General features: G+C 35.4%; 1 protein-coding gene across 1 annotated transcript in view; it reads left to right on the top strand.

Moving 5' to 3' along the window:
- Positions 1–23877, top strand: part of CDH18 (cadherin 18) — a 947353-nt gene that overhangs the window by 168707 nt on the left and 754769 nt on the right. The window lies entirely within an intron of this gene.

Here is a 23877-nt window from a genome sequence, read left to right as displayed (position 1 = left end):
ACTAAATTTAACCTTCTTCCACGGATTCAATCAATATTAACAGCCTACTGTGTCAGACCCTACACCAAAGGCCAGGGATAAAGTGAACCTAGGGTTTGTATTCAATCCAGTAGGGAAAGCAGACAATGAACAAACTCATTAAGAGGTCATTTCACATTGGGATGTATTCTATAAAGGAAACAGGTGGAACTCTGGAGTGATGTGTAAGGTCAGACTGGCAAATACTTTCTGAGTAGATGGCACATAACGGAGAGCTGAGCAATATGGGAGGACTTGAACACATAGGGTTAGGCACGTGATTTTCCAGACATATGAAAAAGAGTGCAAGCCATAACGTGAAGACAAAGGTTGCAAGTCTAAGAATAAAATCATGTGAGAATAGAGCATTTGAGGTGATAAAAACAGTAGTGCAAGGTGAATATGGAATAAATAGGCAGATCCGGGTCAGAAGGCTCAGATCAAAGGAAGATGTGAGCATTTCTTTCCGCACCATGAGAGGACACAGGAGTTTAAGCCAAGGAGTAATATGAAATAGTTTATAAATTAAAATATCACTTTGTCCAATCTAAGCATATGAATTGTGTAGGTGAATTACTGGAAGTTTGTAAACCAGTTAGGAGGGCGATGAAATAGTCCAGATGATAAATGATGGGAGTCTGGCTTCCTATCTTAGTAGTGAGAAAAAAAAAAAATAGGAGCATGAAGATTTGTAGCTACATTGATCAGAACTTGCTGAAAGACTGAGTGTGGGTGAAGAAGAATAGAAAACAAGGGTCCCTAACTGTAAATTTGATCAATTGGATATTTGTTTGTATAAATCCCTTGTGAGAAAAGAGGATAAGTGCATGTTTTGCCAACATGGAAATTGAGAGTTTTCATTAGCACGTAAATATTTAGAAATCCTAGTGAAACACGGCCAGCAAAAAAGACCCATTTAACCACACTGACATTCATGCTACGGTATATAAAAAGTACAGGTATTGATGTAAGAGAAAACTGAGTTTGAAACTTATCAGCTATATAATCTTGGGCAATTTATTCTAATTCTATAAATTTTATACTCCTTGACTGCAATAAATATGCCTGTCTTACAAACTTGTTTAGTGAATATATGACAAATGCATGTATTATACACGTGGCATGCACCCAATTAATTATAGTTTAAATATTTGACCATTAAAAAGTGTATATATATATATATATATATATATATATATATATATATAGTGTCTGCCTTTGGCTCAGGGGTCCTGGGATCAAGTTTCGCATTTCGAAGCCTGCTTCTCCCTCTGCCTATGACTCTACCTCTCTCTCTCTGTGTCTCTCACGAATAAATAAATAAAATCTTTAAAAAACAGAATGTGAATATATTCTAAATAAGGTGTTCAACAAAATAGCTAGCATAAAAATGTGGTCTTTTTATCAACATTTTCAAAGACATTAGGTCAACAGTTGTATCCGAATATATGGCAACTCATAAACACTGTGGAGAATGTTGAAAGTACATCTTGGATGATTCTTCCCATTTTTTTTTTCCCTACGAATTCTATCATGACTTTTTTGGGGGGAAATTTCAATAAATATAAGAGATAAATAGTTGAAAAATTGGTAGGAATGGAGAATAAGGAAGAAGTACTGTCTGGAGAGACATGGTGACTGAAAATAGAAAGAACCAGAATTTCAGTCTAAGTGATTGAAGCGGTCGGTTGTTTTTTATTTGTTTGCTTTGACAGAAGCAAAGGTTTGTAGGCAAGCTGCTTTGGGGCAACAAAAAAGATAAAAGGCTTAGTTTTGTACATGATGTCTATAGGTATCTCTGTGGAAATATTCTACAGGTGGTTTGAGATGTGCGACAGGAGATTAAGTTTGAGATTAAGTTCCCAGTACTGGCGCGTGTTGAGTAACTAAATGGAAACTTTAATACTTGTTTGAAATTTAGGTACTTCTTCCACACCCTCACCCCCAAAATCAACCCATCCTGGGAATCTCAGAACAAACATTTACAGAATATTTATGTTAAATATTGGATGATAGTTTATTCCATGCCCAATTTACAGTTGGGTTCTTCAGTCAATACAAATGAAGGAAACAATCACTCGCCTGTATACTATATTTGTTGCTAAATTATTCTCCCAAGGCTTTTCTAATATAAACTGGGCTCCATTTTTAATTACTCATTCTCCATTAGTCTCCTCACAAAGTTATCATTCCCTCTGTCTAATGGACTGTGATCATTCCTCTACACCCCATGACCTCTTAGAACCAGAAATGCAGTCTTTTTTCTGGACAGTGACCTTATCTGTTTTGTGCCTTACAGTAAAACTACCCCAGTACCTATCAAAGAGAAGTTGTTTGATATTTACTAAGTTAAATGACTAAATGAATGAATTTCAAATGACCCACAAATCACTGTCTCCATTCTTTGCCTTTCTAAACTCCAATAACCTTTTATATCTACTTAATTTTAGCTCCCCTACTCTTGCCATTGTTTTGCAACTTGTTAAAATATGAAATTTGTATGGCATTACTGACGCTACAGCTGAAAGATTGGAAACTAGTAGAAGCTTTACAGAAAACGAGTACCTGTACTTTCACATAAATTTCTGTCTTTATAAAGAAATATTTCACATATATTTCTGTCTTGATAACCTGATAAACAAAAATAGCTTTATTGACTCTTCTCAGGAAGCTTTATGCTTTTAGAAACCAATGTTTTCCAGAACTAGTCACTGCAATGTAAGAGTTTTATCATGAACACAATTAATTTGATGAAGATTCTGTAAGGGAAAAAAAATTTTTTTTTCTTAAATTGACAAGAAACTTATGCAAATGCAAAGCATCTCTTTTCTGAAATTACTGTTAATATAGAATTTACTTGGTAAATATCACTTGTTACTGGCATTATAATCCTACATGATAGATATAATACCTATATCAATGTACTTAAAATATAAGTATCATTTATATTACAATATCAAAAATGGAAACCACCAACTCCTGCTTTACCTGAGTACTACAGAGAAGGTGTTCCATGACAGATTCAGTGTACACTATGGCTAGGAAGATTCAATCGTTAAAATTTTGGATTAAACATTTCTCCTGATTTATGAGAATGAGTTTGCACTAAATGACACCAGGATTTTCATTTCCGAGCAGGGTTTCTGGATTACCTGTGTTCGAACCATTGCTCCACAACATATGAGTTAGGTAATTTTGTTTGACGCTTAATATTACTGAAGGTAGATTTCCATGTCTTAAATGTGGACAATGATTTCATTTTCATGAGCACTGTGAAAGGATATAGGGAGACACAGAGAGCATACAAAGATATGTAATCAGAGCTCAATCATTGGTACTTATTGTTACTATTAACAAGACCTACCATCTATTGAAGGGCTCTGAATGATTGGCCTTATATTGTTTCCGTTTCTAGCATCCTGACCTTCAATTAACCCCATTTTGCCAAAGAAGACATCGAGGTTGAGAGAGATGGAACAGCTTTTCAGTAGCTATATGAAGTCGTACTCAAATCACTCTTTGAACTGCAGAATTGTTCTGTCTTCCGTGTAATTTAATCCACTGACAGCAGTAGATCCGCATGTATTCTTTCACATTTTTATTGATTCTTACTTGGTCTTGAGAAATCCATCCCCATGACTTCCTCCAGAAACTTACTTTTTTTTTTTCCCTTGTATTGCTGTTTCCAACTTCTCTTTCCTTAGTATATTTTTAATGTGGCCTTAAATTAATTTCATATTTATCATCAATTCCATGTCTTTTGATAAGAAGTTATACTGAATTCAGAAAAAAACAACAGTTAATAATAGAGGGCAAACAGAAATATTTTAACCTTCATTTTTGATTATTAATGTTTTGTTTCCTGGATTTTCAAATTCATTGTTCCTTCAAATGCAGAGTTTATATGAGATGGCTGTACTGTGTGGGTGAATCAGGGATGCTATGATCAATGAGTTTTGTGTGGTTTGTTTAATTGCTTTTCATGCTAGCTGCCATGCTTTTCCCTTCTGAGAATCCACTAATCTTCTTGTTATACAAAGCAAGGCTCTTGCTTATGTTCTCTGCCTCTGTCACATAGCAGGATTGAAATTGTGCTGTCTTGTTCATTATATGTGACCATTTTATACAAAGAAGCTCTAAAAAAAATACTAGATTAATAAAATTAAAACAATTCTTTTGGAGCTAACTAAATCAATCACTTCAAAAATGATAATTATGTATCTATATATTTTAAGACAGAATAAAAGTTTATGTGGTTATCCCGGGATTATCATTATGGTTTATGGTGAATATTAATGCATTTTTAAAGACTAACATGACAGAAACATTGTATTTTCATAAACTTAAAAACCTCATACTTATGGCTGTGTTTTATTAAAAATGATAAATTATTCAAGACATAGGTTCTGGGTGCCTGGGTGATTCAGTCAGTTAGCCATATGACTCTTGACCTCGGCTCAGGTCATGATCCCAGGGTCAGCCCCAAGTTGAACTCCATGTTCAGTGAGTAGTCTGCTTGAAAGTCTCGTCTCATTCTTCCTCCCCCTTCCCCTTTACTCATGCAGGAGGTTGTGCATGCACCTGTGTTCTCTCTCTCCCTCAAATAAATAAATAAATCTTAAAAAAAAAATAGGCAAGTTTTCTGGTTTGTTACCTGGTTGAGAACTATACTGCCCTGCATAATAGCATATAGCATAATAGACATGTGTCTATTGAATTCTTAAATTGTGGCTAGTGCTACTAAGAAACAGAATTTTTAACTTTAGTTCATTTAAATTAGTTTAAATATTAATATATAAGCTAAAGTAATGTATAATTTTTCCATTGAAGACAATTGTATTGTTTTGGTAAGACTATATTTCACTCTGTTGAGAAAATAATGTTCAAGTTGAAATGTGCTGTAAATTTAAAATATACATGGATTTGCAATTCCAAGTATGAAAAACAGAATGAAAACCCTTGTTAAGATTTTTTTCATTGATTGTATGTTGAAATGATATGTTTTCTATATAATTATTAGACTGTAGTATCATGATTAATTTTACTCTCATATTTTTTCAGTGTAGCTGCTAGGGAATTAAAAATTGCACATATGATTTGCATTATCTTTCTATCTGGAAGATATCATTGGTATCAAGAGAGTATTGATGAGTCATTCCTCACCTTGCCTTAGTTGGACTTTTTAAAGCTGTACCTTTATAACAAAATAAATGTAATATTTGAAAATTATCTTTTGGCCCCTTCCTCTGCTAGTAATTTAGTCAAAAAATCAAAAGCCTATAGTCAAATAAAAAAGTACATACTAATAAATATGTTCTTTGTCATGTGGGTTGGGTCTTTCCCTCTAATTTTGCTTAAATAATGTCAACATGAGCTAAGTGTCATGTTCATTAGTATCAGCAGGTGTCCGCGTTTAGAAACACAGGCAACCCATGGCTATCAAGGTTGGGTAACTTTTTAATTTGAGTAATGAACAAACCTTTAAAGCTTAGTAGTGAAAAATAACTGTGTGTGTACATTCATTGAAATGTCAGGGAGAAACAGTTCTAAGTGTTTCAGAACATACCTTTATCCAAATTAAGTGTAAAATGGTATTGCTGTACATGGAAAGAAAGAAAAGTTATACTCAAGCTTGAAATTATTCATTTAGTTATTTGTTTGTTTGTGTTTGTTTATAAAAGTTTATTTATTTATTCATGAGAAACACACAGAGAGAGGCAAAGACACAGGAGAGGGAGAAGTAGACTCCATGCAGGGAGTCCAATGTGGGACTCGATCCCCCACCTGGGATTGTGCCCTGAGCCTAAGGCAGACGCTCAACTGCTGAGCTACCCAGGCATCCGTGAAATTATTTTTAAATAGATTATGATGGCTTTATATTCATTTTTTAAGAAAAGCCAGGGCATCTCAGTGATGTTTAATGAATATGTAAGGTAAAGCAACTAATTAGTCTTATCTCCTTAGATATATTTGTAGGTAAAATAATTAATATGCCTGATTTCATTGCCATTTCTACAAATTGTTAGTGAGATAATAGCATTTATAGATTCATACCCTTACGTGAATCACAATTTATTATGATTTGTTTTTGTAAGTAGTAAGTTCATTAATTAATTATCATTGTGGCGATCGCATGTAGGAAGCAATTTTTTTTTTTTTTGGCTGTATGAACATGACTTTACAAATCATTTCACCTTAAAACAGTGAAAGCCTAGTAGTCTTGATAAATATTCTTTAACCCTAAGTTTCAAATTGACAGATTATAACTTTAATATAACAAATCATATTTAATTTTTACATGCAATGATGAGTAAACCTGACAATCTACTAGATTTTCAAGTTGACAACTTACTTACTGTGACCATAATGCAACTTGTTTACTGCATCTGGAAGTCAGTGAACTGGAAGGAGCTGAGAAGGAAGACAGGAGGGCTCAACTAGACCTGTACCTAGACCCCCTCCGGTTGTAAAGACCTTTCATGTGATACATGATATGCCTGTGACTGGCCAAAGTGCACCTCATTTTAATTTATGTGCATTTTTCTAAAATGTATTGCTAAGTTTTATGATGAATCATTGAATAGGACAAAGATTAGTGCTTTTCAATTTTACTCCTTGAAGAAGCCTTCAATTTTAGAAGTTTACATGTACATGAGTTGCCAAACAACTACCTTGCCAAACTTTATTCCACGCTCTTCATAAATCATGTTTATTCAATTTCTTGATTACATTAGCAGACGATGATGAGGCATCTGTAGAGGCACATACTAGATCTAATATGTATGAATTTATGTTTATGTGGGTGAACGTTTGCGTATTAAAGTTTTCAGTGTCATGACTGCATGAATATCATTGTTGATGGTTATTACGACTGACATAATAAATGTCTTATTTCTATAGGTAAATTTGTTGGAGAAGCACACATCACATACTGGGTATATGTTGCTGCTCTATGTGTAATCTCTTCCATAACCATATAGTAAATTTTGTTTAGAAATTAAACATGAAATCACAAATAGAAATCAGAAAAATCCTGAGCCAAAATTGAGTAAATCCAGTGGTTTACAATTATGATGATTTGTTTTTACTCATAATTATCATTGTGCAAAGTTTTCCTTTGAAATACTATACGGTATCTCTATTTTTCTCTAAGAATAAATTCAGTGTAATAGTTGAAAGCTGGCACATTAGAATCAAATACCTATTTCACATCCTGCCTTTGTCACCTATAAGACACATGTTCTCTTTGAGCATGTTACTTACTTTGTCTAGATTTTAGCATCTTCACCTATAAAAATAATAATAATCTTCACTATCTCTTCACTTATATGCAAAGAATACTGAGATCTGAGGAAATTCTACCTATAGAATATAAATCCACATGAAATGAGTTTGCAAAATACAAAAGAAGATAAAAATTCTTGGTATGTGAGGGATAGATAAGCCATATTATGAAATAGTAGATAATTATTTCAATGTGAAAAATAAATATTATTTTTCTTAGAAAATTCAGCCTGTATAACCCTGTTATGTGTAAGGCCAACTGTCCTGAAAACTCATGGTTACATGTTCTTTACTTTGTCTTTAACTTTTTTTCAACTTTTCTAATTAATCAATAAATCAACAGCTATTGATTTAATACCACTGTACCAACGCTGGGTTGTATTGAATGAAATATAGAAAAGGAAACAATGAATATAAAGCACAATTTCTGTATATGATGGTATTATTTTCTACTCTTAGGAGAGTTTTTTTTTTCCGTAAAAATGTTCTGGCAAATATGAGCATCACATTCCTCTACAATAAATTTTGTCACTATACTTCTGAAAAATAAATGGATTAAGAGTTGTTTTAGATTTTATATAATCGTGGCACTTTTATTTGTAAGCAAATATATTGGATATTTGACTGTTCATTACTATGGTCATAATTAATAGTTTTGTTACTCTCTGTCTCTGGAAATTGATGCAGTTCTGCATCACTGTGGAGCTTTAAAAAGATAGTCAGTATAAATGAAACTACTTCACATTCAAGAGAGATTGGCTATAAAAAATGGCTCAATGATGGAAAGTTTATAAATTCAAGTTTGTTCCTACTGTGAATAAGGAGAGGAGAGCTAACAGACCCAACTGTGAAATTATTATCCATGATGGATTTAAATGCGCTTGTCCTCCTACAAAGTAAACCAAATTTAAATAATGCAAAAAAGGGGTGTCTGGGTGGCTCAGTCAGTTAAGCATCTGCCTTCAGCTCAGGTCCTGACCCCAGAGTCCTGGGAACTATCCCTACTCAGTGAGGAGCCTGCTACTCCCTCCCCACCGTCTGCTTCCCCAACCCATTCTCTCTTTCTTAAATAAATAAATAAAAAGCTTAAATAAATAAATAAATAAATAAATAAATGAATAAATAAATAAATAAGCAAGGTTCTATGAATTGATACAAGATGATTAAGTCTATGAAATTTGATAGTGGAAATTCAACAGCTCGTTTTACTTGATATTAACAGCGTATTAAGCCTGAAATATAAACTAAAATGAGAATTTATTAAAATAATATGTATCGCTGCATGCACTCACATAGCTAATTCATGTGTCTAAGCTATTATAATTATTTCATAGATCCAGGTTCATTTTTATTCTCACAACAATTTTACAATGTACAGGCTATCGGTCTTTTCATTTTTTAGATGAAACCAAAAGGTAATCACAGACACTCAGGCACCAAACTCTATTTACCTAACTTCCACCCCGTGATGTCGATCTGCCTGCAGTGTGAGAGTCTCTTGATTACATGTGAGCTGGGATCGATGCAGAATTATGGCAGGCCTGGCGAACGAGGCCCAGTGGGCCAAATTCTCATGCATCCATTAACTTATGGCTGTGACTGCCTTTGATGGCTACCACTGAGGCCGTACCCCAATTACTATATGGCCCCTCACAGAGGAAGTTTGTTGCTTTCTAAACTGGGAGATTCAAAGTAAGAGCAATTAAGCCACTAACTATTGAAAAAGAGACAAAACCTCGGACATACCAAAACATGTAATGGATGAGTAAGGTTAATATATGTATATATGATAGTAGTAGGCATGCCCTAAAAAATACACAATCTAGAATTTTTGTTTTCTCTGTAAGTAAGAAAAACTGTTGGTACGGCTATAGTTCTCAGTAATGCATAAAATGTCAAAGTGTAAGGAAGATTTCGATAACTATCTTCAGCTCGCATATTATACCTATCATCTATATTATCAAATTATACAAAAAGATTGAATACTGTAAAAAAAAGGAGATTGGTTATATGTAGTAGGTTATATCCAACCAAATTGAATCCAATTTCTTCCACTTATTACCTGTATGGATATATTGAAGCTCTCTCTGCCTCATTTTTTTCAGCTGTAAAGAGGGGTGGGTGGATATATTAGTAAGTTCATCATATGGCTTTTGTGATTCAAAAATAATACTTCTCATTCTTCTTCAGAATGTAAACCACTTGCCACATACCAAAATAGCCAGTTTATCTCTGCTAAAGGTGGCATCGCAGAAATGTGGCTTATTTCTGTAGTCGACTTTCCCATTTAGAGAGGCCTCCCAGTCACGTGGTAAATATCAATATTTTCCCAAATGGAAACAGGTCAGTCACCCCTGAACTAACAGCCTACCTGCTGGGAGTAAGCTTATGCTCACTGCAGGTCAGCTGGCTCCAAGAAGGAAGAGTGAGGTATAGACCAACCTACCTTGCTTTGCTTTTGTTTTTTAATTCCAACTCCCCAGTCAAATCGAGTCACACTCTCCTCACTTGGGGGATGGATGGATGAGGAGCAAACGAAGTACAGGAATCTTATACAAATGGAGCACTCTTCTTATCAAGGGAACATGATAGATCCGGGAACACACAAACATATATGTAAAATGGTTTTTAATCATGTATAAAGACAATTATGGAAGTAAGATTTTTATTTTCCCTTCAATATTTAACATCTTTTCAAATTAATAAGATGTGCTGTTTTTATAATTGAAATAAAAAACACAGCTCCTACTTTGGAAAAAAAATTGCACAAATCAGGTATACTGAGATATGCACACAGTTGCAGTATCTATTGCATAGCTACCATCACAGTTATATTTTTTTTAATTAATTTTTATTGGTGTTCAATTTACCAACATAGAGGATCACAGTTATATTTTTACAAAATTTACAGAACATCCTTATTTTACTCTATGGGGAATAATACACACACACACACACCAGAGAGAAAGTGAGAGAGAAAATTAAAAGGATTCCTCTCTACATTCATCTAAAATAGCCCGCTCTTGATCTTTCAGTTATCACTAGTTTGATCAGGTGATTGTCAGCAAGTCAAAGTTTGCAAAACCTGGTGAGCCATGGAATTTCCCCCTCTGTGTTAGCAGAGAGAGTGAAAACACAAATCATTTTGTTGCTCATTCTGCAAAGCCCAAGATCCTAGTTAGCATTGGGATCCTCAAAAGCCCTCCAGCTTAGCCTAAAGAGGCCCCGAGACCCTCATGCTGACACAATGCTTGTTATGAAGGTTTTGGAAATTATTTAACCTCAGCCTTTGGGGGAGAGAGGTGGTTGCTGGAGCTCAGACCCTGTAGATCAGAATTATTCTGAACCATCACGGATAATCAGAAGGATCTGTGCATATTTTCCATTTATCAGGTTTGTCTGTAACAACCCTGATCTAGGGGAACGCTCTCGTTTATAAATGTCAGTAGCATATCATGTATAAGACTTACGGTGTTTTCTGGGTTTCCATTTACAATCCAAAAGAGATCTTACTAGAGTGTATATCAAATTACAAACAGTCAAGCATAAGCACCATTTAGCATGGTCAGATAAGCAAAATAAAAATATATTCAGGGAATCTGGGTGGCTCAGTCAGTGAAGTGTCTGCCTTCAGCTCAGGTCATGACCCCCAGGTTCTGGGATCGAGCCCCGCATCGGGCTCCCTGCTCAGTGTGGAGTCTGCTTCTCCCTCTCCCTCTGCCCTTTGCCTCCACTCATGCTCGCTCGCTCTCTCTCTCTCTCAAATAAATAAATCTTTAAATAAAATATATATATGCAAAATCTATCAGTTCCCCTCGTTAAGAGTGGGTTTAAAAAAACACTCTTAAAGCTTTTAAAATTAAAAAAAAATATCAGTTGTTAAACATTCTAAATCATACAATATTCTCTCTGTATAATTGTTATTTAAATTATCAATTAACTATCATTTAAATTGTAGGTCTATTATTTCATAGGCCACTCTTGCCAGATTGTGATACTATCACTTACATATTAACTTCAGTAACATAATCCTATGATAATGATATTATCATTATTATTACTCTATCTAATCACAAAAAGCCATTGCCATTTCTACATAGTACTTAAGATTTTCATATTATTTTCTCTGCTTGAAAGTGTATTTGTTATTACAAATTACATTCTGTAATGATGTGGCTTACCAACCTATTTTCAATAACTTGTCACTTTTCATTGGTTGCCAGGAAAAAAAAAATAGATCCAAAAGAGCATTGCAATACAACAGCAAATTAAAAATATTTCCAAAATAGCATTGCAGTACAATTACAAATTAAGCAAAGCATTTTAAGTCAGTTGATTAGCTAGAAGTATTCTCCATTCATGCATTTACTAAACACATCTGGAAAGCTGAGACAAAACAAAACAAAACAAAAAAAAACTCCACAGAAAACACCAAAGCCATATAATGCGTATTTCAGTAGTTCCAGAGGATCTCTTCAGCAATTTCCAAGTAAAACAGAGATTCTGTTAATCTCTGAAAAACATTTATGGAAAAAACTGTTTATCTGATGTATACTCATGATGTTCCCACAACATATGGAAAGTTACAAATATGGTGAAATTTTAATCTTTAAAGTACCTAGATGGCTGATGTGTAGATACAATTTTGGTTTGAAGATGTTAACCTCTAGTTAGACTCAGCACTGCTAATGCGGGCTATCCAGACATAAAAATAGCACAAGTAGAAAATATTTTTTGTCTTAAAACAACACTTCAAACCCAAGTCCACTTGAGAATATTGGCTATCATGTGAAGAAGGGTTAATGCAACCAAATATAGAAGAAGAAATGTCATTAACCACATTTGTATGTTGCACAAGTGGTTTTTACAGGGAGGCAAATGGCAGCTGATGCCCAGAATGAGAGGTAGAAAAATACACCTCCCACGTTGGATGGGATCATGCAATTTATACCTGCTGGATCCATGCAATTATTAAAAATAATTATATTATTATAATTACTTTTTAAAAATGTCCCTGTTTGGATGGTGAGTTCAATGGTCACTGTAGCATTGAAGGGGGCTGAACTGACTTGTAGGAGAATGGGAAGTGAACGAGAACTATCTGCTAGTGTGTTGATAATGTTTTCAGCATTTGATCTGGAGAACACGCTAGGTCATTGCTGTTATTGTTTCTCTCGCGAGGTGTTCCTGATTTTATCCATCACAGTCTGTTCCTCCCATTCACCTCCCCATAGGTGAGGATGATTTATGTTCTTACCTATTTCCTCTGTACTAACTCTTTCTGTTGGTCACACAATGCGTGATGTTGATGTTCCTACAATAAACTGCCACAATTGGCATCCTTTAAATAAAAGTCCACCATGATTCCCGCTCTTTACTGTGAAAGCCAATGTCTTCCTTGACTTGACCAGTTACTCTCCCGCATTTCGTACCACTGTTCTCCAATTAAAAACCCTGCAATCAGTTTGCTACATATACTCCATGTCTATTCGGTCTTCTATGGTTTTTGTCCCAAGAGTGCTTCCTCTTTTCTGGTGTAAAGAAAATTCTTCATTCTCACATCTCTGATGAAACAGAAGATTTTGTCTCCGATGAGACAATCTTTGAAATTTTCCGTTGCCTCAAACACTTTTACACTATCACGTAATTGGCTAATTACTTGGTGAGACCCTAGTAAATTCATGTTTGCTCTCTTTTTGTCCTCTTAACTGGAATGCACTTTGAAAATGAGTGAGCATGCATAATGATGTATTTCATCCTAGCATAGCTTAGATTCTCAATATTAAAATGTATCGACTTGCAAACTATTAAAATATTGCTTTAATTGATAATCTTTTTATTTCATTGTCTATTATTTTTATTATTTTAATTTTTATTGTTTTTTTTATTTATTATTCCTTTTTATTATTTTAATACAAATTCCCGTATAAATCCTTAACATCAGAAAAAGTAAGAGAAAGAAATTTCTTTCTGCTAGCTAATCAGGAGAAATAATCTGCAGAATCATTGTTTATTTCAGAACAAGCCACTCTTTGTTACATTTGATTTTGATTCTATCTTGGTTGAATGGGAAGTGTTTCTTCCAAAATCTACAGTTCAATCAAATTATTTCTGCCTTTCAGGAGCACCCATGAAGTTGTCTTATATTTCTGATCTTCTACTAAGTCCCAGACACTCTTCTGGAGGCTGAGCATATACCATGGAAAAGGGAATTAGAAAAGCAACATTAAACCAGACGCTCCCTGTTATTGGGATTGGGAAAACAATAAAGATGAAAATAAGTTGGCAGTTGGAAGGGGTCAGTGGTGTAGAAAAGGCATAACAGAAGAGAACTAGGAGCATCACACAGACAGAAGGGGTACAATTTAAATTTGTGTATTCAGGGACACATCTTTCAAACCTCTACTCCCACCTGCACAGCAACACATTCTTGTTCTTCCCAACATGCTCGGCTTCTGCCCCAGGAGATCCCATTTCTTTCTTCTTCTGATCCACTGTAATTATTTGGATGGGTTGTGTATTAGTTTGCTTGAGTTTCTAGAAGAAAATACCACAGACTGGGTGGCTTCAACAACTGAAATTTATTTTCTCACAGTTCTGAAAGTTGGACATTGGAGATGAAGGTGTCAGCAGGTTAAGCTTCCTCTGAGGCCTGTCTCCTTGGCTTGTACGTGGTCTCTATCTCACTGGCCTCATGTGGTTTTTCCTCTGTGTGTGCCGATCCCTAAGGTCCCTTTGTGTGTCTCAGTTTTCTCTTCTTATAAAGACGTCAATCAGATTGATTCAAGACTTGTCCTAATGCCTTCATTCTAATGTCATCACCTCTTTAAAGGCCCTGTCTCCAAATACAGTCATTCTTTGAGGTCCTGGTGGTTAGATCTTTAACATGAATTTTGAACGAATACAATTTAGCCCATAACATGTCCTTTTAGCATATAGCCATAGAGAATTTATCTTGGCTAATGTAAATTAATTGCTCAGAGTTAATTATTTACATGAAAATCAGCATAATCCCTCTGACTTTCTGTGCTAAAATATTATGTCTTTTTATCCCATTTTGAGTTTTGTTAAAAACCATTTATTTCTCTTATCTTAGAAAATGGATGAATTTGTGCCAAGGCACCAAAAATTGGGTGGAGGATTAGAAATGATACCATCCAGATAGAAGAAAAACATTATGATTTAAAATAAATAAATACAAACTTAGCTTCTCAACTAATAATAATTATATATTGAATGGGTACAATTAACTCATTGTTTCTATCTTGAAGGTTGTTTTCATGCTTTGGGTGAAAATTGGGCTACTATAATATTAGATAAAAATTAAATTCTAAACATTGTAATTAAGAATATGAATAGATGTGGAATAATATGCATGTAAATAGTTTTAGTTTTCACTATAACTGTAAGAATTATTTTTAAGTGAATGTTATCAAATAGCCCACTGGTGTCTATGTTATTCCAGTTTAAAGAGGGAAGTGAAGTTTAGGATGTTTAAATACATCCCCAAAGTATTTTAACTTTAGATTCTTGGAAATGAATTTGAACCCATATTTGCCTTACTCTAGAGCCTCAATACTTCGACGCAAAAATGAGTTCAAAGATTAATTTCTAACACAATTTCAATGCATCCATCAAGATGCTATTTAATTGACAAATATATTTTTAAGAGATGTTACATTTTAGATCTGGCTATTCCCTTCATGTTATCTCTTCCCTCATTTTGCAAAGATATCCATTTTGTGCCTTTGGCTATCAATCATTAGAAGCTACAGTCCATCTTTCACAGAAAGACAAAAAAATAAAACACTTGAGATACTTTATGGAATTCAGATGTTGGAACATTTTGCAATTGCACCATTGTATCACCTTGTTTTCTTCAGTATTATTTCAGGATGCCAATTTTGCCTCAGTGATTGGGGTCACCACCCAGGACTGGCTGGTTCCCCCTTTTTTCTCTCTACATCTCTGATGCCGATTTTTCAGTAGTCAGGGATAATTTAGTGCTGATTTCCAGATATTTGTCACTTATAAATGCCATTAATAATCCAACTTCAACATCTTTTATTCACTAAGTTTTAACAGCTATGTGCTGCCTCTGGTCTTTAAGATGAAATCCTAAATGCAGGCATGAAAGTAATTTTCAAGATCCATCAAAATGATCTCTTCAAAGACATATTTATTTATTTATTTATTTATTTTAAAGACATATTTATGCATACAATGGATCGTGTTTTCATTCCAATTAAATATTAAATGAACGCATCTACTCATGCTTTTGCTGAGTATATATTTGGTTTATATGGCTGTTATATTATCCAAGTGCTAGCATTAGGTGAAATAAGACGGAAATGTTTTATAGCTTTTTGGTGTGTTCATTCTGTTGTGGAGATAGATGGATAGACAGATATGTTGATAATGTAGTAGCTGCTCAGCAGAAACTGAAGTTGATGTTTATCAGTATTAGAAATGACTCCATTTAAAATTACTGCCATATGGCTTTGTAACATATTTTCTATCACAGAATGAATCAGGGGCATCTATAATCATGAGCTCTAACAATATCAAAAGAAATCCATACATGGTAATTATTTTTAATAAGCTATCTAGTATAAGAAAACTAGTGTAGTAGTCACCACCACCCTATGTTTGAGAGATGTTTTATATTTTATAGTTCTTTAGTTTTTATTCAAGAAATCAACACTGCTTTTGTTTAAGATTGTATTTTTAAGTCATCTCTATACCCAATGTGGAGCTTGAACTTACAACCCTAAGATCAAGACTTGTTTTCTCTACTGACTGAACCAGCCAGGCACCCCACAAAATTACGAGGCATGCCCCTAGGGTTAATGGCATTTAATACTAGCCAGTTATGTAGAATATCCCCAAACCGTGGACTATGGTATATATATATACCATATATATAACCACATACTCATTTGCCTAAATAAACATTCTTTGCACTCAGCCACTTTCAATATTCAGAGTCTGGTCTAGGAAGTTCTTCATAGGTTAATATTTGTGGACATTGTAAGGGAATTAAGCTGAGAAGAAAATTCTATTGCTTTTATGGGTATTACAAGGTTATCTCAACCCCTTATTTATTGGATTTTGCCTAGGACAGCTTCAGGCTGAATAAGACCCCAGGTACTAAGAGCAGAGTGGTGTCCATTCCGAGCTCTGCTCCTGTGCTAAGTTCTGATAACTCCCCGTGATTGATGCTGATTCCAGTTCAGTTCAACGGTGGTGAAGACCTCAGTACCAGACTCCACAGCACGTGTGTTTTGGTGTCACGCCTGTCAGAAAGTTTTAGAATTACACACGTGGATTTAATTCCCAGTATGTTTTATGGCTCTGCTAACATTAACAGAACAGTGTACACAATCATTTTCCTGTTTACAAAATTGACGTAAAGATGCAGAACTGATAAGACTGCTATGAAAAAGCAAAAGAAGATAATATATGCTGAATAGCATAACATCTACCTAAGTCAGTGCTTGCACCTTACAAGGCTGCTTGTAAGGCGTGTATGTCTATTGAATACCTAAAATGTGGCTGGTGCAACTAAGAGACAGAATTTTTAACTTTAGTTCATTTAAATTAATTTAAATATTAATATATAAGGACTATTGTCTAGTAGTGAACTTAACTGAGGTGTGCATTAACTTTCTGCAAAGGGGTGAAAAAAGTTTGTGATCTCAGACACAATGTTTATCACATTCTCATTGTTTGAAGGTATAAGGGATAATAGATGTTTAAACAAAGGCTTTTAAACAGGGGACTGAAGACATCTCAATAGAAAGGAAAAAAAGGTAAAAAAGGAAATCAGAAAAAAACCCTAAAATTATAGCAAAAGAAAGAAGAAGAAAGGGGAGGAGAGAGAGAGCAAAAAAAAAAAAAAATGTGTGAATTTGTTTCTTTTTGAATTGTTTACAATATAATTCATTAGCTTAGAATATAAGTTCCTGCCTGTTTTAATCACCATTTTATACATGGTACCTGTCACATTGAATCCCTGTGGATATTTAGATAATATTGTTGAATGAATTACAATATGAATTTTACAAGCCATTTATGAATGTGGTTATAGATGTCGATGTTAATACCTATTTCCACATTGCGCTAAAACCAGGAGAGGACCCTCTCTTTTTTCCACAAGGCAGATAGCTCCCAGCTCAGTGTAGAACACTCCCTCATGAGGTGTGTTTCCATGGAAATCCTAAAATATCTAGACTGGCTCAAAATTTAAAAATAAATAAATAAATAAATAAATAAATAAATAAATAAATAAAAAAGAAGAAGAGAAGAAGAAGAAGAAAGAAGAAGAAGAAGAAGAAGAAGAAGAAGAGAAAGAAAAGAAGAGAAAAGAAAAGAAAGAAAAGAAAAGAAAAGAGAAAAGAAAAAAAGAAAAGAAGAAGAAGAAGAAGAGGAGGAGCAGGAGGAGGAGGAAGGAGGAGGGAAGGAAAGAGAAAGGAAAGGAAGGAAAGGAAAGGAAAGGAAGGAAAGGAAAGAAAAGGAAAGAGGAAAGGAAAGGAAAGGGAAGGGGAAGGGGAAGGAGAAGGAAGGAAGAGAGGAAAGCTTAAGAATAATTATCCTTATTTATATCTGGTAAGGAGAAAATTATGGTCTATGGACCAAAACACTAACAATTTCTTTGCCATAGGAAATGGACATGAATGACAGAGTCTCTAGTGGAAGCCAAGGTGATCCTGTTTGTAGAGAATTTTTTTCAGATGTACATAGATCCCAGCGCCGGGGACTCTCTGATAAACTAGTGCTCGTTTTGTTGGTGGTCTCTAGCATGCTGCAAACCATTTTTATTTCATTTTCTAAGTCATAGTAGTCAAGGAGAGTAAGGAGAGCATGGAAATCCTTTAGCTTACTATGACGAGTTGTCAGTTTTAGTGCATGTCTCATCTCAACTCTGCTTGCCAGACAACATCAATTGAATCCAGACAGTCCCCGTGAGGTGCGTGAAAGCTAAGAAAGAGGGTCAGGATATGAATATCTATCTACAAAATTGATGACACCACAAAGTTCAGTATTGACCTGCTCTGTCCGACATGGCAAGCCTAAGTCTCATACAGCTCATGAAAATAAGACTAATTTAATTAAGCAACACTTAAAATTAAGTTCCTCAGGGACGCTGGCCCCATTGTATGCAGGTGGTGCTGATACCAAGAAAAGCAATTATTAGTCATAACCATCTAAGAAGGGACGCCTGGGGGGCTCAGCAGTTTGGAGCTTGCCTTTGGCCCAGGGCGTGACCCACGGGTCATGGGATCGAGTCCCACATCGGGCTCCCTGCATGGGGCCTGCTTCTCCCTCTGCCCATGTCTCTGCCTCTCTCTCCATGTCTCTCATGAATAAATAAATAAAATCTTAAAAAAAAATTAACCATATAAGAAGTTTACCTCAAAGCTGGTGCTATTTACTAAATTTACCCTATTTCAGGATATTTAATGAATAAAACAATCTGTAAAATTAATTTAATTCGTATTTCAGATCACCACATTGTCATCTGGTTTGCTTTGGGTAGGTTTTTGTATCGATTGCCATTTCTATTACTGTTATTATTACTATGATTTATGCAGGAACATCCCGAAGTTAATTGTGCATGGAGTCTCCTCTTTCCCTGGAGGTTTTTTCTGTTTAATATCATCCACATTGATGATTCTTGATTATGAAAAGGTTCGTTTATACTGAACCAGTCTAAGGGATGTTGTAAAGAGCTAGAAAACTCAGGAGTCTCTTCATTGATTCCTCTGTGAAATATGTGAGGAGCTTAGTCCTTGTGCTACTTTGTAAAATACAGTTTCCTTCTCCCTGTCTGCTTCCCAGAGCTCAAACCTCTTCTGATCACTACTTCCATCTCTTCTAGATCAGCATGGTCTGCTGAATGGCCTGATAATATAATCATCTGATTTGCCACGAGTTTTACTGACCTTCCAAACATTCTCCATAAAGCCACAAGAGTGATCTGAAAATATGCATTTGGGCATATCATTATCTTATATTTGTTATAACAACAATTTGCGTAATTTTCACATATGACTTTCCAAAATTTTACACTCAACACTTAGAATAGCATCTAATACAAGCAGATAATTTTTGAGCAAGTGAATGAATAGTTTCAATTATTTTTCCATCGCCATTAAAAGTAAGACTGTGCGGTGGTCCCAGAGTGCTAGAAATAAATCCCACCTCCTCTACCTACTAATTGGTTCAGTTCTCTGGCCTTCAGTTTCCTAATCTCTAAAGTAAATATTAGTAGCTACAGCGTGGGGCTGATAAAAGAATTAAATGTGTTAGGTGGGACAATTCATTAGAAGCATGCTCGTTACATATGATGATGGTGATAGTGATATTGATGATGCTGATCAACTAAGAAGAATCTAAATATTCAACTTTTATCCATTTTTCCTTAAAAAGAGCACTGATTACATATGGGGGGAATTTTTGAGGCCTATACAGGTCTAGACATAAAAAGCATTTATTAAAAATGGAGTTTCAATATTAAAGGAATATTTCATTTTTCATCAATGGCTCTAATGCACTGTTTTTTGTCTTCTTCTAACACCAAATGGTTTCCAAATCAGTGGTGACCACACTGTTCATTCACCAGACAAGTAGGCAGTACAAGAAGCTCTCAGCAGTTCACACGTGGCCGAGAGTGGTGAACTGGAGCACTGGGTGAGAAGCTCTCAAAACAAAAAAACAAAACAAACAAAACAAAACAAAACAAAAAGTTTTTTTTTTTTTATTTTTTATTATCTATCTCCCCCAGTAATTCCTCTGCGCTGCACTCCTTTCCACAGTGGAGTAGGTGCGTGTGCGTGGTGGTGTTAACCGTCAGAAGGGATGGCTTAGTCACACAGAATTTCATAGTAAGCAAAACAAATGAAGAAAGAAGCTCATGTCTGACTCTGAAAGCTAGCGTTTTCTGAAAACGAAACTATCTACCTTTGCAAATATGTCCAGTGCATGGTTCTTTTTTAATGAGATCACATCTTTTCTCTTTCTAAATTTTCTTTCTTTCTTTTTGCTGGCTGCAATTAGTGTAGGTTATTTATACTGACATTTGAGAGACAAATGTTGTCAGCTTCCCTTGCTCTTTTTTTCCCCTCTGTGGATAACAGCCAAAATAATTTGGTTTCAATTCAATAGAGGCTACTTTTTTTTTTTAAGCCATCTAAGCCTATGTTAGGATTTAAAAGACCTTCAGTAACTCCCCCACCTCCTTCCAAAGGAAAAAAAAAATCAATTTTCTGGGATTTCTATAGCTCTTTTTGGTTTCCATAGCAGTCAAGGGCAAGCTAAGAAGAAGGAGAAAAAAAAAAAAAAAGATTTATTTCCTACTCCAGCGAAAGCTGAGTCCCAAGATAAAAGAAGAAGCCAAGCATAATGAGAAAAAGGGAAAGTAAAAGAAAGCAAACTCTTATAGGTCCATACTGAATATGACCTTTGTTCTGAAAATCCAGAGAGTAATAAATTATAAGAGAACATAGGACATCATCTGTGTCATTGAAGCTCTATCTACTGCTTGACTAGGGAGCTGAGTGACAATATACAGATGGAGGGCAATGAATTTCTGGAATTATGTGCCAGCTCCCAGGATAGGGCTTGAAATGTGCACTTGCTGTTGGCACTAGGATTGGGGTTTTGTTTGCTCTAATGCCAGTACTGAATGCTCACACTCTGCTTTTTGTGCCAAAGTTAGATGCTCAGATTTGAAAGCTAAAATTTATCAAGTTTTAGCACTGTCTCTCCAAAGCCAAATGATAATGGTATAAAAAGGTACTTTTTTTTTTACTTCAATTTAAAAGTAGAACTGCTGCATTAAAATAAATTCAGTCTCCTCAAATACTTCAGATATGAAACATTTCCTTGTCAATGAGCTCATCTAAAAGATGCTGGAAAGCTTTTTCTCTCTACTTCTGTTTTCCACTGGATAGTATGGACTTGTGCCAATTTCTTCTGGCTTTTAGATTTAGATGATGTATCTTTTCTCAGTCCTAGACAGCAGTCATATCTCTTGATCTTAAGAACTGTTTAAACACAAATAAAAATTCTTCCAAATAAATGAAAATGACCATATTTAATGAAATAGTCCCCCGCCAATTAAAAAAAAAAATGTGATTCCATCATAAGCCACAGTTCACTATTCCATTTCATCTTGGGAGCACAAATCCTTCTTATTTTATAATACTGAACCTCTTACACATCTTTTTTCTGGATACATCATGCTCTTAATATGAAAGGCCATAGAAACTTCCAACATTCTCCGTAATAAGAAATGCTTATGAAGCGCTTCATATTGTGCTCCTGAAACCTTAAACTCTGTGTCAGCAGTTCTCATCCCTTTTTCTACCATAGAATCATCAAAGGAATAATATAAAAGCTACCTTTGCCCTAGTCCCATCCCAGACCAATTAAATCAGAATCTCGACAAGTAGGACTTAAACGTCAATGCTTTTGAAAGCTCCCCAGTTGAATCTAATATATAGCTAGAATCGTGAACACTCTTTTATCTTAAGGAATATTCTGTGTCTTTATGAAAGCAAAGCAAGGATGTATTGAGGAAGTACAGCCAAGTTAAGAGTATTCTTAAATCCGTGATCCTACACTTGATCTTGGCCAAAAGGCCGAGAAGTGGTCTAATTAGTGATCCTAAAAGAAAAGAATATACAGCCCCTTTCTAGTTATTTGCCAATTTTTCAATATGAGAATTAAGGATGCTATAAAAAAATCACCAAATTTTGTTGTAATTTTACTTTGCATTTCCTTTATGCATATTTTTTTCCCTTAGGAACATTATAAAGAACGTAAGAGGATGGGAGTTATTTGGGGGTGGAAAGGGAATGTGCAAGTGTGGATATTGTCCTATAACCTCTGTTCACAGTGACTTTGCTACTCAAAAATGGCCTGGAAAATACCTCCGCTCCCTGTTGTACCAACAAGGGCAAATGGGAGACAGCGCTCCCCTGAGGTTTGCTAGAGAAATATCCATAGGGGAAACAATAACAGGCATTGCCCTTTCTAAAACAGCACAGGGAGATCTTACAGCCATTTCTGACTGTGGGATCTTATAGCCTTCCCTTGAGCTGTGGGAGTGGGAAAATGCACAAGTAGGGAGTAGGGCTTCTTCTCTGATCATGCTACGGAACAGAGGGATAGGCCATAGTAGCAGCTTGGCTCTAAATCTATCCTGAGAGCCCAGCATTGGGAGTGGGGTATAATACTAATCCTTCCTTCGGATCACACTTATGTGATCTGGCAAGCTAAACGGCAGCATTGGCTATATCAACATTCATGATGAGGAGATGCCCAAGCCCCATTTCTGATGTTATAGGGCCTGGGATTTTTGAGCCTTGGCCAAGATTGATTGCATTAAAACCAGAGGCATTGGCTATTTTGCCCCAGGGCTTTACTAGTGGCCAAATATTTCCCTGGGAGGCTGACCAGTAGAAGTTCAATCTTGAACAAGCTAACACTATCACTCAGTCTACTCCTCTCATTTAAAGGACAGCATCATACCCATTGTGAAAGTAACCCATACCTGACATTGTTGGTGCAAACCATACATACCTGAGACTGATAAAACTGAGTAATTTTTAAGAAAAGCCCATGGACATGAGTCATCAGGTCGATAAAGTATTACAAAAGTGTTCTTCTAGGCAAGTCAGTACCTACAGCCATGCTCCAAGTGTCTTGCCAATTCCAGGGATCCCAAATAATCTACAGGAAAGGGGACCCATTTTATATCACTTGCTCAGCCATAGATACTAGTTCAATACTTTCTACATGGCAGGCATTAAATTAAAATACATGGATTCAATGAAATAATGTTAGCGAATATCTTTTGAGCACTTAATATGAGTTGGAAACCATTCCAAATGGGGATCCCTGGGTGTCACAGCGGTTTAGCGACCCGGGATCGAATCCCACGTCGGGCTCCCGGTGCATGGAGCCTGCTTCTCCCTCTGCCTGTGTCTCTGCCTCTCTCTCTCACTGTGTGCCTATCATAAAAAAAAAAAAAAAAAAAAAAAAAAAAAAAGTTTAAAAAAAAAAAAAAAGGAAACCATTCCAAGTGTTTCCATTTGATTCTTTATTCTTTACAATTATCCCCATGAAAACGTTATGATGATTGTCCCATTTTTTAAAGGAGGGGATCGAAGCATGGGGGTTAAGTCATTAGCGAAAGATTATGAGACAAGTAAATGGTTGACTTTGATTTCAAATTATGCAGTTTGGATCCAAACTTCCCACCACTGCTTGTTCCACGCATGATTGGACTACATTTTGTGGACAATTAATTGTCAAGGATCATTAATAACAATGTGTAAACTAGTTAGGATGTTATTGCAATAGTTGATGTGACCTTGATGATGATATGTCATTGGAATAGGAAAATAAAAGTGGAAGATTCAAGGGATATTTAGGGGGATTGAATTAGCAAGAGTCGGTGACTGAGTGATTGCAGTGGGTAGGCAATAAAGACTTATTAATCACTATTCTTGGTTTTCTATCTTGTGAAAGGAAATAAGAAGCACTAGAGATCGGGAGGTGTGTCTG

This window comes from Vulpes lagopus, chromosome 3, assembly GCF_018345385.1.
Source record: "Vulpes lagopus strain Blue_001 chromosome 3, ASM1834538v1, whole genome shotgun sequence".
In the NCBI taxonomy this organism is placed as follows: domain Eukaryota; kingdom Metazoa; phylum Chordata; class Mammalia; order Carnivora; family Canidae; genus Vulpes; species Vulpes lagopus.
Note: the sequence above shows the minus strand (reverse complement) of the source record. Positions and strands in the feature narration are given on the sequence as shown.